We start from the raw sequence: 19,259 nt of genomic DNA, 5'->3' as shown, positions 1-19,259 counted from the left end.
AACCTGAATATAAGTCAAATATAAGTGAAGCTGAAATACAAACCCTGATATTCAAAATCCTCTCATCATTTTATAAAAAAAGGAAAGAAATAAATTTGTAAATTTCCACAGAATGTTAAAAGTAAATGTTGGCATTAATTGAGTTTTTATTTTAACTATTGAACATTGTTATTTTATTGATCTAATTTCAAGAGCTCATGGTTTACTGATACCAGCAGATATTAAAAGTTAAATCAATAGTTAAAAAAGTTGATGTCTATAGAAAATAAGTATATATTCTTATAAACACATGAAGAACCATCAATATAAAAGGTACCATACATTATTTAGATTCTTCACATAAAAAATTCAAGCATTTTTAAAAAACTTATTTTTTAGAAAGCTCCATTTCAATTATTTGATTGACACTTCTAAAATATTTGTTGATAGTATCTTTATTTCAAATACTAGCCTTTATCTTCTAGATTTGCATCTTCCTCTTAAAGACTGCACTACTGTGTTCACTTGCCTCAACACACGCAGTTGCCTCACAGAGGAATCCCCAGGGACTATTCACTAGAAAGGAGCCCTGGGTGGTGCACATGGTTTGTGCTCAACTACTGACCTCGCTATGAGTCGGAATCGACTCAACGGCACTGGGTAGGACTAACCTAAAGATTGGGGGTCCCATCTCACCCAGTGACACTGTGGAAGCAAGGTCTTGTGATGTGCTTCTATAAAGATTACAGCCAGGAAAACCCTATGGAGCAGTTCTACTCTGTAACACATAGGGTCACCATGAGTTGGAATAGACCGCATGGCCATGGGTTATTAGACAGAAGAAGATATGTATAATGACTGTTTTTGAAGTTTGCTTCTGAATTTCATAGGTTTGTCATAAATTTTGGGGGGGGCACAAGGATATGGAATGGGCTTATTTTTAGAATGAAATAATAGAGATGAAAAATCTATTAAAGACTAAAGCTTTTCAATAAAATGCATTTTAATAAATCTTCTTTGTTACTTCTCTAATATTAATTGTGAAAAATAACTCTATTGCCATTGAGTCTATTCCGACTCATAGTGACCCTACAGGTCAGAGTAAAACTGCCTTATAGGGTTTCCAAGGCTGAAATCATTAGGGAAGCAGACTGTCACAATTTTCTCCCACTGAGCGGCTGAAGGGTTCGAACTCCCAACTATTCCTATTCAGTTAGCAGCTGAGTGCTTTAACCACTGCACCACCAGGGCTCTTTGGGAATAGGTATAGTCCTATTTAAAATGTTTATTTAACAAAGTTCACCATATTGTATAAATTACAAAATAGAGTTATATCAAATATTCTCAACTTTCCCTGACCTACAGCTTTTAAACCCTCAATTTGGAAGTTTGCATGGCCTTTTTTTAATCCCCTTATAAGACTGCCTGCTTCAACCCATGCTGCTAAGTGTTTATAAGGTTAAGGTGTAGATTTGGCAGACACACTTTCTTAAGCTGAACTTTCCTCATCATTCTATCCTTCTGGAAGTAACCAGTTAACCAACCAGTTGCCACTGAGTCGATTCTGACTCACAGCATCCCTATGTATGTCAGAGTAGAACTTTGCTCCATAGGGTTTTCAATGACTGGTTTCTCGGAAGCAGATCACCAGCCCTTTCTTCTGAGGCACCTCTGAGCGGGTTCCAACCTCCAACCTTTTGGTTAGCAGCTGAGTGCATCAACCATTTGTACCACTCAGAGGCTGTACTACTTCCAAGTTAATATAATACTTAGGCTCAATCCCAGTCACCTTCTTAAAAGTACTAGGATGTTTGCTACAACGGAGTTTATTTAAAGCAATTCTGTCTGTGAAGCACTGCTGCTGACATCACCAGCGTATAATATCCTGTCACTCTACCATCTGTTTATTTAGATCCAAACACATTATAACGACGTAATGCAAGCTCATTCTAGCTGACAGGAAAAGGACTCCATCTGGCCTGAACAATATAACTTTAATCAATGATAATGATAATTATTATTAAAACCTACTGGAGTTCTTTTGTATAAAGCTAATAAATCTAAATTGATTTATACCAACGGAAATTAGAAAGGACTGTGAGACAAAATGGAAAGCAATAAAAACTTTTTTGAGTACAAACTTTATATGAGAAAGTAGCTAATGTTATGGTGTTTCTTTAGATGTGTTAAAATCCTTTAAACAGACCCATAAGTGGTCTGTTAATTGATCATATCTGAAGCAGAGGATGGTCTACCATTTAATCTAGGACTTTTTTGATTTGTGTTTGTGGCTAATAAAATATTTAGCTTTATTCTTTGCGGCCAGAATACTATCTGTAGCTGGAGGAAAAAAAAAAAAAAAAGCTAAGTAAAATTAAAACAAAAAAACCTGTTGCCATCGAGTCAATTCTGACTCATAGTGATTCCTACAGGACAGAGTAGAAGTTCCCTATAGGGTCTCCAAAGAGCAGCTGGTGGATTCGAACTGCTGAGCTTTTGGTTAGCTGCTGAGCTCTTAACCACTGTGCCACCAGGGCTTAATATTCTCAATATTCCTCTCCTATTGGATGACATATGTCTAATTTCTTATTTTTGACATTTTAATTTACCAGTCAGCCTGCCTCCAGATACTTTGTTGATGGCTCTTGACAAAGTATCACGGCAATGCCCGCCTATTTGGAAAGAGGCAATGTAGTGCCCATACATATACCAAAACCAAACCCACTGCCATCGAGTCGATTCCGACTCATAGCGACCCTATAGGACAGAGTAGAACTGCCCCATAGAGTTTTCAAGGAGCACCTGGAGGATTTGAACTGCCAACCTCTTGGTTAGCAGCCATAGCACTTAACCACTATGCCACCAGGGTTTCATATACACACACACAAATGTTTAAATAACTTAACCTTGACAGTCTACTTGCTGTTATAAGATTTTTTCATTGCTGTTTAAGAAGGAATACCATTACTACTATAACAGCAAATCTGCAAGCAACTGATTGTCCTCTGGGTTGTAACTCTGTGTTATTCTCCGTTCAGCCATTTTGCTTCATGGAAACCAAGAACAGGTAATTACTTGGACCTCATACTTCAGAATTCTGTTACCACAAATGCCTTGGTATCTTGAATTGAATGTGTGCCCATAAATGGTTGCCTACATGCCCTGCCCTTCATTCGACTGTCTCTCTAGAGCTTTGACGCTTTTGGAATCTGCCCAGGCATACAGTCCGGGTTTGTCCTTCAAAAGTTTGAAATGTGTGGTGCTTATGCTAACACTGTTTTCACTGAGTTGTTGCAATTAAGTCACAATATCTGACCAAATCTTGGAGCAGAACTATTTCTGAATTAATGTATTTACCACATTTTCAGACCTGTGACATTAGTTCGATTCTTGTAGAAAACTGGGAGGTATAATTTTATAGAATATTTTGGTTAACCATGTATTAAAATACATTTTTAGCTCACTGTTTCCACCATTTATGCCACACAAAAAGTGCCAAAGAGAAAGGGAACACAGAAAGGATTTTTCTTAGTAAATTACCTGTCTAGCATACAAAAACAAAACAACAACAAACTTTCTACCATCTTTCCTTCCATTCATCAATAATTTTTTCTTGAGCACCTTCTGGGCATTAGTAATTGTGTTAAATATTGCAGATAAAATGTTGAGCTGGAACAGACATGGTTACCACCCTCTTAGAGTTTAGAATTAACTTCAAATTATTTTGAAGGAAAAAGGCTTTGACTACTCTGAATCTAATGTTCACCTTTTATGGGTTTATATAAAGAAACCAGCTTATCTGAATTTGCAACAGCCACCTAGATGAGCAAAGAAGAGTTGGACAAAGCAAGGTTGACATAAACTATTACCAATGTAATGCCTACTGGCTCAGAAGTCTCAGTTTCATCCCTTATACAATGATTTATCTATGTGACGTCTAAAGCGAGATCACACTAGAGTGGTCAGTGGAAAGGATAAGCAATAAACTTTGAAGGGTCTCTTGTTTGTCTCCATCTAACAGAAAGAGAAACGCTTTGCCTATATAGCACAGCATATTGTTTGGCACTTTCTCTTTATCCTCAAGTCTCAGGTATGCAGTTCCCTCAGGAGTACTGATTTCAAGAGAAAGGAGAATTTATATGTCATTAATATTTTACTGTAAATTCATTTTATAAATTACTTCTCCCAGGTGTGTGTGTGTGTATATATATATATTTATGAAAACAGCATAGAGATGAATTAGTGAGCTACTAGGCCATGTAGGTCCCTTGGTGTCACAAACAGTTAAAGTGTGGTGGCTACTAGCCAAAAGGTTGATGGTTGGAGCCCACCCAGAGGTACCTAGGAAGACAGTCCTGGTGATTTGCATCCAAAAAGTCACAGCCTTGAAAGCCCTGTGGAGCTGTTCTGCTCTACACACGGGGTCTCCATGAGTTGGAATTGACTCAAAGGCAATCACCACCACCAACAGACCATATAAATGGAAGAAGTCTTTAACTTACCAATGCCGTGTAAATTTGCCTATTTGCATGCCTGAACTTGCTATATGATTCTTTTTCCATTGTTTATTGTCACAATTCTTTTAAAGCTATGTAAGAAAATATGCTATTATTTCAGTTGAAAATGAAGAATGTGACATCCTCATATAGCTTAGTGTTAGTGTAGTAATTTAAATGAATTATCTCCATCTCCTGTCATTCTGGCTCAAAGAGATGAAATATACAACAAAATTTTAAAAATATATTTCTATTACTTTAGTAACTATTTTTTATGTGCTTCAGATGAAGGTTTACAGAGCAAATTAATTTCTTATTAAACAATTAATGCACATATTGTTCTGTGACATTGGTTGCCAACACCATGATGTGTCAACACTCTTCCCTTCTTGACCTTAGGTTCCCCATTACCACCTTTCCTGTCCCCTCTTGCCTTCTCGTCCTTGCCCCTAGGCTGCTGTGCCCATTTAGTCTCATTTTGGTTTTATGTGCCTGTCTGATCTTTGGCTGAAGGGTGAACCTCAGGAGCGACTTCGTGACTGAGCTATAAGGGTGTCCAGGGGCCATACTCTTGGGGTTTTTCCAGTCTCTCTCAGACCAGTAAGTCTAGTCTTTTTTTGTGAGTTAGAATTTTGTTCTACATTTTGCTCCAGCTCTGTCTAGGACCCTCTATAGTGACCCCTGTCAGAGCAGTCGGTGTAGTAGCCAGGCACCATCTAGTTATGCTAGACTCAGTCTAGTGAAGACTGTGGTCTATTAAAAAATATTTTAATCTTTTAAAATAAGTCCTGATTATTCCACACCAGCATTATTTTATTTCACAGGCAATCACCTTCACTTTATCAATGCATTATTCATTGTGGAAATTTGCAAATATGACTAAGTTCATCTTTTATGCTTGTCCAGCAGATGTTACTAAAAATGTAGTTTTTGCATTCTTTTTTCAGGAAGTAGAATCCCTGTTACACTTCAATATTTTTAAGATTCATAAACTCTTGCTAGAAGTTTGACTTGTTTGTGTGACTTCCTCACAGCAGAGGCGGGATTTAATATGTACCTCTATAATGCTTTTTGCAAGTAATACACCAAGACAGCTGAAGAGTTACAAAGTATGAAACCACTGGCAACCATAAAAAAATTATATCCTCGAACTGCTTCCAGCTAAAGGCAATGCAGTTAGATTCCTAGAACCTTCTCTTGGTTCTTTTAAAAACTGACAGTCCTTGACCTCTTACAACTCCTTTTCTCAGGAAAGAAGTGAGAGAATAATATTTTTTCATGACCATAAAATTCAAAGAGGAAAGTGGAACGTTTATTGAAAGTTTACACTCAACTAGTCTGTGTTCTTGGCTGGGATACAAAAATGAATGTCAGTGTCATGCCCTCAGGAAGCTCTCAGGGTATAGGAAAGAAGCAGAGAGATAGACAAGTGATCATAATAACCATATTATTCGTTAAAATATAGATATGCATAAAGGGGCCCTGGCGGCACAATGGTTAAGTGTTTAGCTGCTAACCAAAAGGTTGGTGGTTTGAACACATCAAGCTCTATGGGCGAAAGGCCTGGCAATCTGCTTCTGTAAAGGTTATAGCCAAAAAAAAAAAAAAAAATGGGGCAGTTCTACTCTGTCACATGAGGTGACTGTGAGTCAGATCAACTCGATGGCACCCAACAACAGAAACAACATAGGTATGCATAAAGTAAAGAGGAAGGATTTGAAAAAGGCTCTGCAGAGGGGTGGGCACTTCAGCTGGTCATGAATGCCCAGGAAAGGTTAGTCCAGTAGGGAAGGGAAAAGAAGGAGAATTCCAGATTGCAGCATTAAGCTAAGCAGTGACACAAAGGCATGGATGAGCAGGATCCCTTGGGGCCATGATGAGTATTTGGGATCCCTTGAGCACATTGCATAATATATCTGGAGTGTGAGATTACAAAGTGTTTTAAATGTCTTGATGAACAGCTTAGAATTTACCCTGTATGGATATTTTGGAGTTGGCCAAATGTGTTTGAACAAGGAAATGGCATGATTTGACTTGTGTTGTTAAGAGATAATTCTACCTGGAGGAAAGAAGAAGGTTTCAGATCATGTTTCTTAAAATTTAGTGTTCACACTTTTGTAGCTTGTACAAAATGATGATTTTTTTAGTGTGGGTTGAGGTACAGAAATCCATGTTTTTAAAAAACAATTCCAGAGATTCTGATGTTGATGTTTCTAAGACGACAAAGTGGGCATAAGAGACACTGGCTTGGCATATCATTGCAGACTCTGTTAACATCATGGCCATATTTTCAAACAATACTTTGCCTAAAGTGTTAGACTGCATCAGATGCTTGGTAACTGTTATGGATTGAATTGTGTGCCCCCAAAATGGGTTGTAAATCCTATCCTCTTTGTCTGTGGTTATAATCCCATTGGGGAATGGGTTGTTTTTGTTATATTAATGAGGTAGGATTAGTATAGTGTGTCTTGAGTCAATCTGTTTTGAGATATAACCCTTTGCCATCCAGTGATTTGACTTTCGAGATATAAAAGACATCAAACAGGCAAGCAGACAAACAAAGATGGGGGAAGAGAGATACCAAGCCACATGAAGATAGCCCAGGAGCAGAAGCTCAAAGTGACAAGAACTTTCCCCTAGAGCAGACGGCGAGAAAGCCTTCCCCTAGAGCCAGCACCCTGAATTTGGATTTCTAGTCTCCTGACAGTGAGAAAAGAAATTTCTGTTTTTTAAAGCCACTCATTTGTGATATTTCTATTATAGCAGCACTAGATAACTAAGATAGGAACCAAACTTTCAGACTTAAACAGTATAAAAACCTCTCATTTCCCAATGTTTACTACTTGATTTGTAGACGTATTTCCATCAAATTGCATTTTTCAACAATAAAAAAATGCAGTTACTTTTTTCACCTTTAAATTACTATAAACCACCTATATGATAGTAAAATTATAACTGCAGCAAATGGTATACTAGTAGGAATTTATGATATTACTCGAATGAGGAATTGTTCTTTTTTTATCAGATCTTAATACTTTCCTTGTTCTTGTCTAACAGTTCTCATTGTCATATGTTTATTTATCTCTGCCCTGTTGGAATGTAAATTGACTTTACTCTTTCAGCCTCAGTTCAATTTTCCTATCTTGCCTCTTGATGTGAAAATAAATTATTGAAAGAAAACTTTACATTGTATACATTTCTCTAGTTAAGAAAAGATGGGCAAGTACATCACTAGCTAGGAAGTCAATGTTAAAAATTAAAAATAATAGAGTTGGAGTTTTTATCCCAGATGGTGTAAATGATTTGCTCTCAGCTACTAACATAAAGGTTGGCAGTTTGAATCCACCCAGCTGCACTGTGGGAGAAAGTCCTAACAATCTCCTTCCATGAAGACTACAACCAAGAAAACCCTATGGAGCAGTTTTACTCTGTATCGCATGGGATGATGGGGTTGCCGTGAATGGAACTGACTCCACGGCAATGAATTTGGGTTTTTTTTTGGTTTAACAAATTAAATCAGGAGTCAGTAGTTTAAATGTCTTAAATGGTCCAAACCAAAACCAAACCTGTTACCTTAAAGTCACTTCCAACTCATAGAGACCATACAGGACAGAGTAGAATTGCCCCACAGTGTTTCCAAGGCTATAATCTTTAAGGAAGCAAACTACCACATCTTTCTCCCACAGAGCAGCTGCTGGTTCAATCCTCTGACCTTTCAGTTGGCAGCTGAACGCTGTATAACTACTGTATAAACAGGCCTCGTTTTTAAACAGTCACTTTTACACTTTTACACTTGGGTAGTCTGAAAAATGGTTAAGAACTCATCTGCTAACCAAAAAAAAAAAAAGAGTGCCATATATACTACTTATGTGGATCAAGATTAATTTTGAACAAAGATGTGAAATATATCAAGTTATTTGGCTGCACCATCATTATCCCCTTCCTTAGGGCCTCAACTCCCTACCGCTAATCTCTGATTGCCAGAGCCTGTATATCTCTCACAGGGCCACCTTAGACAGGATTTCAGACTGAAATCCTGGCCAAGATCCTTCTCTTTCTCATTCTTCCCTTCCTACCTAAATCCCTCCTCCCATTCTTCCTCTGTACATAGCACATGCACTGGCCAGTTATCTAGCACACAGTGGTGTACTAAGGTTTGAAGGTGTTGTGTCTACTTAGTAAACTTTCATTTTCCCTGAGGCTTTCTGGATACACAAATCAATCTGGAGGAAAAATGACAATACCAGGAACTCCAGGAACAAACAGAAGGCTGGACTGGTTTCCTGGAGAAACCTAGGAGACCATTGTTTTCAAAACCCCTTTGTTTTTCAAAATTCTACCACAGAGGCAAACAAACAGCCCTGTCATTAGCATGTTCAGTGTAGATCTATTGTTACCTACAAATTCAAGGAGAATGGCCAGATCTACACAAATTTCAACAATGAGAGGGAAAATTGATAAGAAACAATTTAGAAACTAAAATTGTTTATTATCATTTATGTCTGACTACATCAGGTGATAGTTCAGCTAGACCATAGGAAGAACAGGGCATCAGGATTGGAGTAAGACTCATTAACAACCTGAGTTATGCAGATGACAGTATCTTGCCTGCTGAAAGTGAAGAGGACTTGAAGCACTTACTGATAAAGACCAAGGACCACGGCCTTCAGTATGGATTACCCCTCAACATAAAGAAAACAAAAATCCTCACAACTGGACCAGTGAGGAACATCATGATAAATGGACAAAAAAAAAAAAGGAAGTTGTCAAGGGTTTCGTTTTACTTGGATCCACAATCAACGCCCAAGGAAGCAGCAGTCAAAAAATCAAAAGACACATTGCGTTAGGCAAATCTGCTGCAAAAGACGTCTTTAAAGTGTTGAAAAGCAAAGATGTCACCTTGAAGACTAAGGTGAGCCTGACTCAAGCCATGGTATTTTCAATTGCATTATATGCAATGAAAGCTGGACAATGAATAAGGAAGATTGAAGAAGAATTGATGCCTTTGAATTGTCGTGTTGGTGAAGAATATTGAATATACCATGGACTGCCAAAAGAATGAACAAATTTGTCTTGGAAGAAGTACAACCAGAATACTCCTTAGAAGCGAGGATGGCGAGACCGTGTTTCACATACTTTGGACATGTCGTCAGGAGGGATCAGTCCCTGGGAAGGACATCATGCTTCGTAAAGGGTCAGCGGAAAAGAGGAAGACTCTTAACAAGATGGATTGACACAGTGGCTGTAACTATGGGCTCAAGTATAACAACAATTGCGAGCACTGCACAGGTCCAGGCACTGTTTTGTTCTATGGTACATAGAGTTTCTGTGAGTTGGAACTGACTCGACAGCATCTTATAATAACAACAATATCAGGTGATAGTAAGAGTGATTGATAATTAGAAATAACCTAATATATATTATATACAGAGAAAATAAATGTTAACAGACTAAAGGGATCAAATTTCTCATTGAATGGAAAGCTACGATAAAGTACAGTTTATAATATTATTTTTCAGTATATTCAATAATCCCCCCAAACACACCTCCAAAAACTTCTTTTTGGCTACTACAACCAACAGAGAAAACTTCAAAGATAAAAATAGTAAAAGGTCCAAATCCGTTCTGGGAAAGTCATATTTTTATTAACAATAAAAGGATTTCATTTTACTTGGTTCCACAAGCAATGCCCATGGAAGCAGCAGTCAAGAAATCAAACAACCGATTGCATTGGGCAAATCTGCTGCAAAAGACCTCTTTAAAGTGTTCAAAAGCTAAGATGTCACTTTGAGGACTAAGGTTCCCCTGACCCAAGCCATGATATTTTCAATCATCTCATATGCATGTGAAAGTTGAACAATGAATTAGAAGACAGAAGAAGAATTGATGCCTTTGAATTACAGTATTGGCGAAGAATATTGAATATACCATGGACTTCCAGAAGAACAAACAAGCTTGTCTTGGAAGAAGTACAGCCAGTATGCTCCTTGGAAGCAAGGATGGTGAGACTTAGTCTCATGTACTTTGGACGTGTTATCAGGAGGGACCAGTCTCTGGAGAAGGACAGCGAAAAAGAGAAAGATCTTCCACAAGATGGATTAACACAGTGGCTACAACAATAAGCTCAAACATAGCAATGATTGCAAGGGTGGCATGGAACCAGGTAGTGTTTCGTTCTGTTGTACACAGGGTCGCTATGAGTTGGAGCCTACTCAGTGGCATCTATTAACGACAACATAGCTGGTTAGCACAGAGTAAACCAAACCCATTGCGTCGAGTCAATTTTGACTCATAGCAATCCTATAGGACAGAGTAGAGCTGCTCCATAGGGTTTCCAAGGAGCGCCTGGTGGATTCGAACTGCTGACCTTTTGATTAATAGCCAAGCTCTTAACCACTATGCCACCTGGGTTTCCTAGCACAGAGTAGAATATAGAAATTCCACCTGCAGTGGAACAGAATCAGTTCCAGTTGTAACATATAAACAAGGGGTCTGAACAAATTAGAAAACCTTAACAACAGACTTAAAGACGATAATAAGATGTGTCTGCTATTTGCGATCAACAACAACGATAAAAATGATAGATTCTTTTATAAGCATTTACTATGAACTGGTCAGGGCCACTAGGATGTCCAGAAGCATTTTTCACAGTGTAGTCTATCTGGATGGTACCCCCCTGGAGTTCTTCAGTGTACAACCTATTCAACCATATGTGGTGGTGGCCCTCCCAGGAACGTTTTAAGAATTTACATATATTAAGTAATTCAATCCTCACATAACACTAATAGCTGATATCCCCCCAGATTTGCATATCTAGCCCAGAGTCCTTAAATAGTCTTCAATATCTGAGGTTCTTCTCTATGCCTCCATAAACTTATCTCCTGCTGTTTTCCTTGTGGCTTTCTTTTCATTTTCTCCTGTTGTTCTTGGAAAATATTCCTCTCATTTTCTTCTGTAGTTCTTGGAAAGTAAAAGTGCACTCCCACTTAGGGCCTTTGCACCTTCTGTTTCCTCTCCCTGGACCTCTCTTTCTCTGGTGGCCCGTGGACAAATCGCTCATCTGTTCATTTGCTCCAAGTCTGTTCTTAGATGCCACCTGTCAGTGAGGTTGTCCCTAGACCATACTATTAACACATTTACTAGGATTTATATCTAAGACAAGTGCAAGTTAATAACATTATAAAATAGAAAAATATAAAAAATAAAAATTCTACCTTTTGGTATTTTTCTTTCTTTGAAGTACACACACTGTTTTTAAAATACACAATATTTTATATAGCTTTGTGACCTGATAGCTTCACTTTAGATTTTATCCTGAATGTTTTCTGGTGACACTAGTTTTGAAAAATGTGATTTATATTTCTCAGTGGATTTAGCTGCCATCATATAGCCAGATTCCATACAGACATACAGACAAACAGATCAACTTACCTTTCATCATACAGACAATTCAATTATGAGATATTTTGGTGGTACATAGTAGGATATCAATTCATGTTTTAAAATAAATAAATATATATACACGTTAAGAAAATATCACTAATTTAATGTCCTATTTTTAAGAAGACCTATAGCTCATGGAGTGATAATTTTTGTATCAGAAAGAATTTGGCCATGTTTTTCATGCGTCTTTCTGTAAAACAGTAATGCAATCTGGAAGAGTTAGATGACGATTTGTTGATGATTGGCAGATGCGTCAGAACGTTTGATAAAGGGATGGATGTGCTGGCCTGGAAGGTACACTCTAGCAGCTCGCTAAAGGCCTCTGTACACATCTATCATATTTGGCCTTTAATCGCTGAGTTGGATAAAGCAATTGAACTATGTTTCCCATATTTACAGATGATACAAATCTGGAAAGAATAGTGATTGCTCAAACATTGGATAAACATTCGGATTAAAAAATAACTTGGTAGTTGTAGTGATGTGCTAAAATTAACAACATGAAATTTAATTATATCAATGTAAATTCCTTTGTTTTTGGTTCTGAAATAATATTTCACATGGATACAAACAAATATACACACACATGTGTATGTATATGACACAGGTTAGAATTTCAATTCTCTGTTACTGTCTGCGTCATTCTTAAGGCAGGCTAGTTAACTTCTCTGGCTCTGTTTTTGGTTTAGTTTTTTGTATTTAAGTATTTACCTTATTCATGGGAGTTTACACAATGCTGCATAATCCAGTCTAACCCATCAACATCATGAGCCTCACCACATCATCTAACATTTGTTAAGCATTTTTTACATTCTATTCAATGGACTCAGTGCTTTGCACATACTATCTCATTTAACTGTCTCAATTCACCCCATTTTATAGGTTAAGAAAACAGAAACTCAAAATTGGTTTAATAAGATGCACAAGGCCATTCAGTTGTCAAGCAGGATTTGAAGCAAGGTATCTCTCTCTCAAATACCTTCACTGTTTACATTAAACCTCAGTGTCCTGGTATGTGTTGTATTGGTCCCTGAAACCTAACCACACTAAATAAAAAACGCTGCTTTACTGATACAATCTGAAAAAAAAACTAAAAAGCTAAAGGCACTCCAAATACATCAAAGTCATAAGCATCTATAACTAATAAAAATGTTATCTCCTTTGGATGGATTGTGGGTGTTTCTAACTACGAATTACGGGAACAGAATTATGGGGAATTATAAAGCAGACAGGGATACAGAAGCAAAGGCCCCTGCAGCCACCTGAGGCTTTCTCCACACCTGGCGGTCGTCCTTAAAGTGCAGCCAGACACATGTTCTTTTGTTGCATGGCAACCATTTTTATAGACAGCATGGCTCTTCATCCAAAAATTTTGTTCTTAACCATTCGATTATTTTACTTGTTTGACTCATTAACTGTTTACAGGTAGTACCCACCTTATGATGGGTTCTATTCTGATGACTACTCTATTGTAAGTAGGTTCTGACATAAGTCAGATACCTCATTTGTTCTAATTTTCATTATTATTGTCTTTTATTATCTTTTTATTTATTTATTGTCTTTTTATTATTTTTTTTATTATCAGTAGCTGAATAAATCCAATTTTTGTCTTTGAGGGTTGGAAATATTACAGCTGAAATGATAATATCAGCAAATTACATGCCAGAACATTGTATACTATATAGTATACATTACTAATGAAGTAGTCCCACAAAAAAAAAAAAAAAAAAAGATGGTTGTAAATGCGGTTCACCGTAATTGGAATATGTCATAAGTTGGGGACTACCTGTATTCAGGTTCATCAGTAAATGGGGCTAAAATAAATATTCATATATGCAAATTTTAGTAATTGGGATTTATTTGTAAAGGAGTATGTGACAGAAACTTACGCCCAAAGTTCAGGGAAGCTATAATATTTACAATCCTATGGCGTCCATAACCAGTTTACAATAGCATCATTTACTTCACTAGATGTTCATATAAATGTTGGTAAAATGCAGAAAACACAAGCTTTGAAATCATTTTCATCTGCATTTAGTCTTTTTTACTTAAAATCTGTGGGATCTTGGTCAAGTAACTTTAGCTAAGAGCTTACTTTTATCATGACTAAAATATAGATGATGATAACTACTTCATAGAGATGTTTGGGATGACTAAGTGAAATAACATGCATAAAGTACCTGGCATGTAATAATTGTTAATTCATGTTAGTTTTTTACAGTGTATGTAAAATTCTGGAGGATATCAAAGACAGACGAAAGATGGAGAAAGTCAGCAGAAGCAGATATGTCAAATAATTGGGAGGCAGAAGTATTTAAGCGGACAGAATTGAAATGACGAGTAAGGCACCACAGACCAAGCAATAAGGTGTCAGAGGAGCTGGAGCCTAATGACCTTTGACGAAGATTTGAGAAGCTACCATCTCAGCAAGAATGTTACTAATAATCCAAAAGCAGTGAAATCTCACTCTGCCCCTGGAACAACACATTTTTGTATAATTCAGCCTGGTGTGCATGGAGGGAGAGAAAGGGGATAGAGAGGGTACCAACGTATTTGTTAGAAAGGGAGACAGAAACTCAGTGTGGAACAATATGTTGGATTAGTGCACAGGATTAGATGTCACTGATGCTGAGATCTTTGCCCACTCCATGACCTTCTTCTGTGAGACTGCTGCTCAGGGGGTTAAAGGATCCTCAAGGCACTGTAACCACCTACATATTCTATTTGTGAGCTTCTGAGCGGTGTCACATTCCAGAAGCATGGTTCAATAGCCAAAATTTCGAACAAAGAAATCTACTCCTCTCAGAGGGTATTAATTAAATGGGATCCAAACCAAGCCCATGGCAACAGTTCTAACCCTTTTCTCATTTACCAATTTTCTCATGTAACTCCCATTCTTTGAAGCTTCTTATTTGCTACAGCCCTGCCCCCAAGCTTTCACTCTCTGTGCCTTCCCCCCATCCTCAACACCTTCACCCTTTTCCCTCCCATTGTATCATTATCACATAGATTTACTGACTGTGTCATTCCCCCTAAGTGCTGTCTTTGTTTCATCCAGCTTTTTGGTGAAATAATTCTCTGCCTATTTTTGATTACACATACTAATTGTGTATTGAAATATTTTGAGAACACTGTGTGTGTATGTGTGTGTGTGTGCGTGCGTGTGTCTGGAGGTGGGAGGGACTGTTTGGTCAGGTAGACTGGAAGGATCAGGATGGCAGACACAGAATGCTTGATGGGGATGGAAGATGGTGAATATTCCCAAATTTTATCCTGTCATAGCAGGCATTATTTGAGAAGCAATATACTGGTTCTCTTCTATTATGAACATAAAGAAGTTCTAATAATCTGTGTGTAGCATGGTCTCCAAGGGCTTCCACCCTTTGTTGTACTCATCTGGCTGCAACCTAGATAGCACCAAGAATTGAGCTATCTCTTTTAGGAATTAGCACGAAATAGATATTATCATAGGGAAACAGAGATGGACAGAATGATTACGAGCTCCTAAAGGAAAGGAACCATTGTTTCCCCAGAATACCTAATAGTTCTTAAAACATAGTAGGCCCCCAGATTAACCAGCCCAACATTTCCTTTACTCAGGGGCCAATATCTTCACACTGTAGTGCTAACCCAGCTTCTTCAACCCTGAGTAAACTTTGAAAGGTCTTATGATGTCTGTGGTTTGGGACTTTATAGTTATGGCTTGGGCCATTAATCTTGTAGCCTCCCTTTTTTATTATATCTGAGATTGCGACTGAGTTTTGTTACAGATTGCTAGCCTGTAGCAGTCAGTTGCGGAGATGAGACATCACTGAGATAGATAACGAAGAAAAATGGGTAACAAATTGGAAAAGATTAGGTAGCTCCATGGCACTATATTAAACAAACTCTTCTGAGGTATAGCAGCCAGAAGTCTCATCTTATGTTCCTACCATTATTTTATCTGCCAAAGGGACTTAGCTATATATATAGATCAAGCTTTCACATTTAAAATAAAAACAATCCACATTAACAAACAGGCATATTTCTAAAATGCCACTGTAAGCCTGAGGAATGGAAATGGGATTTTAAAATTGATGGAGGTTGTAAGAAGTGACCCAAAAGGCATTACAGTAAGTAATAAGCCCGAAATGTCTTGGTCTAAGATGTTTTCATTAATTCACCATTGAAGTTCACACACAAAAACTAAAATTCAAGGAAAATGGATTTATAATATATTTTAAAATTCAATTCCATCAACAAGCTATTTCAATGGAGTTGATATGCTACTAGGCAGGTCTGAAAGCTGAGCTTTTTTTTTACAGGAAAAAAGATATATGATTTGCAACCCACAGCATATACAACTATTGTATTCCATTGCAACATGATTTAAACTTAGTATCAGCCCCACTACCTATCATTCTGCCCCAGTTCTCTCTTTTCCTAAAAAAAATTGTGGTCTTATAACGCACTGAAATACAAATACTTATCAGCTAGCATATTAAAGAGTTAATCATAAAAAAAATAACTTAGATATATTGAGATTTTATTACCTATCAGGCACGGTTATAAACAATTTATTTCTCACAGGAACTTTAGGGCGTAAGTATTACTAATATTCCATATTACAGATGAGGAAGCTGAGGCTAGAAAAGTTTAATAACTTGCCCAAGGTCACACAGTAAGTAATAGGCCTGGGGTTGTAGCCCAAGAAATACTAGCTTCAGAGCCTACAGTCAACCAATATAACCATGTGTCTAATTCATGTTAACAGATATAAAAATAGAATAGTCATTTGGTACAGAGGAGAAGAGAGCACACAAAATATATTAAAAACACACCTAGGAACACAATAAGGCCTGGTTTCTGATGGTATTAGTACAGATACTGGGGAAAGTCAATGGATTTTAGGAAGTCAAGAAACCTTTAGGCAAGGCTGTTGATAGAGATCAACAGACACTAGTCATATCATCCAGAGAAGTGACTGTGCCTGGAGATAAAATGATGATTTGGGGCACTTGCCAAAATCTCTGATGCTTGTGAGGAATGAGCAGAGAGTAACAGCTGACCTCAGGAGGGCAGGGGAGAAGGTGTTGCAAGTGGATGTCAAGAGTTTACAAAAGGTATCCTTCCTTCCACAAAACTATAGGTATAATTGCTTATTAATGATCATGGGAAGCTAAGAGAAGGCTGACCACAATTCCCAGCTTTGAGGTAGGATGAGGAAAAGTAATGTCTTTATAGGAGAATCAGATTCCAATTATAAGCAATAAAAATCATGTAACTCACATGTATTGAACACTTACCATGTGCCAGGCACTGTTTTAAATATTTTCATCTGTTACCCCACAATACAGATCATTTTTCTAGTGAGAAAAATGAGAACAAGAGAGGCTATGCAACTGAAGTTAGAAACTCTTGGAGTCAAAATTAAAACCCATGAGAAAACCCAGAGCTTGAGCTCAACCACTAGGCTATCCTTAAAAGCAAAGAAGCAGAGGGAGCGTATTGCAAAGACGGTAAAGATGCAGGGGACATTGCCCTGGAACAAGGTCAGGTAAAAGGCTTTGAGAAGGAGGGTCAGGAGAGTGAGGGGTGAAGAGACACAGTGCTGACTGACTTTTCTCTACATATAATTGCCAATTTAAATGTATAAAAATATTTAGCATATATTATACTCTTAATTTACTACTGTTTTTTTTTTTTTTTTCCTCAAAACATTTAGGTCCACTGTATAGATTTAAAAAAAGGATTCACTATTTTCTAGGAATGTTACGGAAACCCTGGTGGCATAGTGGATAAGCGCTACGGCTGCTTACCAAAAGGTTGGCAGTTGGAATCCACCAGGTGCTCCTTGTAAACCCTATGGGGTAGTTCTACTCTGTCCTATAGGGTTGCTATGAGTTGGAATCGACTCGACGACAACGGGTTTGGTTTTGGGGTAAGAATGTTACAAAATTACATAATATTAATTTATCTTCAGGATTTTTACATGTTACTAACCAAACTGGGGAGATTTTTGTTGATTATAAAAGTATAAGAACACTTAGACATTTGTTTATCTCACTAAAAATACACAGCAGGGATTTTCAATAAAATCCTTGATGTTTCAAATTATGAAGTGTAATGAAATTTAGAAATGAAGATGGATGGTTATCCAACAGTGTACTGCATTAATTTTTTTTAGATTTATCATTGTATTTTCCTAGTAATTTCTTTATTCTGAAAAATACACTGTGACATACATTTTAAGTAGCTACTTTAATGCTGTATTCTCCTTGAGTACTGTGCTTGAATTCCTTCTATAGAAAATATTTTTTAAAAACTAGATCAGAATCTTTGTTTAATAAAGGACAAGAGAGGTTGGAGAATAGAAGTCATTGATTAGAACAGCTACTTTTGAGATGACTTTTCCTTAGTAAATTTTTTAGTCAGGCTTTTCTTTTATATATTTCCCTTACTTATACTTTAAGAAGAACTTTAAGAGAAATGTCACCGCATAATTTTCTTTTTTTAAATCCCCTGCTTAGAAAGAGGACCTACAATTGCCAAAAGAATCACCTCTAAATAGAACATAATTTGTTCTTGCCAGGCAGCAGAGAATTAAAAGTTACATAGGGCTATTTGCAACAATCTAGGCTTGAAAGGTTTGCTCACTGGCTTAGCAGCTTGACCTCCCAATTCATCTTTCCCCAGCATTCTATAGAGATGTGAGCTCCATTGCCTCAACCCTCCAGTCTAGCTAGTAGCTTCTTCCCATCTCCATTCTAAGCTTTGAAATGAAATTAGCTCAATGAGACCAAAAAAAAAAAAAGAGGAGCGAGAAGACACATGCAAAACTTCTTTTTTGCAAATATTATGAAAACGGAAACCTGAGTATCAACTCAACTTTTCAGTTACTTGTAAACATTTTTCTTTCACTTCCTAGCTTTCTCTAAGTGTTGAGAAATAAAAGAAAGGGAAAATAGTAAGCTCTTTCAATTCTACTTATTTTAAAACTAAGTTCTAATTACTTTCATTAGTAAATGAGGACAGTCATGTACATAAAGTAACACAAAATACGGATTACGGTTGCAGAACAGGACAGACATATCATCCCTCTTACACATTATAAACGAATCTGAGAAAAATAGAAGAGGGTGATACAGAATGGCTTCAGTGTACTTTCATTCCATTTTATATAGTTGTTTTAAAGACCAAATGTACAATCAAGACTTTGTTACAAAAAACAACTATGAGATGCATTGTAAATCTCTTTTTTGTATTAATTGAATAATTACTGAGTCAGTAAAGGATTTTAATTTGGTAGAGATGAATCTCTTGATTTGTGAAAATTTAACTGAGTTTTTATCATTCTAGCAT

At 37.1% G+C, this 19,259-nt stretch overlaps 1 protein-coding gene across 1 annotated transcript in view; it reads right to left on the bottom strand.

The window, feature by feature from the left end:
* Positions 1–19,259, bottom strand: part of ERBB4 (erb-b2 receptor tyrosine kinase 4) — a 1,250,799-nt gene that overhangs the window by 381,967 nt on the left and 849,573 nt on the right. The gene's annotated exons all lie outside the window — the stretch shown is intronic.

Source organism: Loxodonta africana, chromosome 6 (assembly GCF_030014295.1).
Source record: "Loxodonta africana isolate mLoxAfr1 chromosome 6, mLoxAfr1.hap2, whole genome shotgun sequence".
Classification (NCBI taxonomy): domain Eukaryota; kingdom Metazoa; phylum Chordata; class Mammalia; order Proboscidea; family Elephantidae; genus Loxodonta; species Loxodonta africana.
The sequence above is the reverse complement of the archived record's forward strand: the minus strand, read 5'-3'. Positions and strand labels throughout refer to the sequence as shown.